Here is a 531-nt window from a genome sequence, read left to right on the forward strand (position 1 = left end):
ACTTCAGAAACTCAGTGGAGATTGCTTATGAGTTGGAATCCACTCCATTGCAGTGAGGGTTTTTGTTTGTTTGTTTGTTTTTGTGAATCTAATCATATAAGCCCTCCATAAAAGCAGTGAACTTCTGTGACTAGAGGCAGAAGAGAGATGTGACAAAAGGGGAATTCAGAGCAACTGTATGTGTGGGAAGCATTTCACACACCAAAGATTTCAGCCTTCCCAACCCCAGAACAGAGAAACTAACTGAACCAAACCAGATTTCTGACCAACAGAACTGTGGGATAATGACTGTGTTAGGAAAGAAGGTTGAGCAATCTACTTTCATAGTGGGACTGCCTTGGAAACCAAAGGAGGGGTGACTATGAGTTGGGTCCCACTCAACAGCACATAACAACATATCTTAATCTGCTAAATATGTGGTAATCATTGTAAAGCCATAGGAAACTAATACACTTAGGTTGCACAATTTTTCCAAGGTTGTATAGTTGCTAAAAAGCCAAACTGCAGCTTGACCTCAGCTGCGTGGAGCTC

The sequence above is a fragment of the Orycteropus afer genome, unplaced genomic scaffold, assembly GCF_000298275.1.
Source record: "Orycteropus afer afer isolate SDZICR_OR568_19922 unplaced genomic scaffold, OryAfe1.0 scaffold00255, whole genome shotgun sequence".
NCBI classification, from domain to species: Eukaryota; Metazoa; Chordata; class Mammalia; order Tubulidentata; family Orycteropodidae; genus Orycteropus; species Orycteropus afer.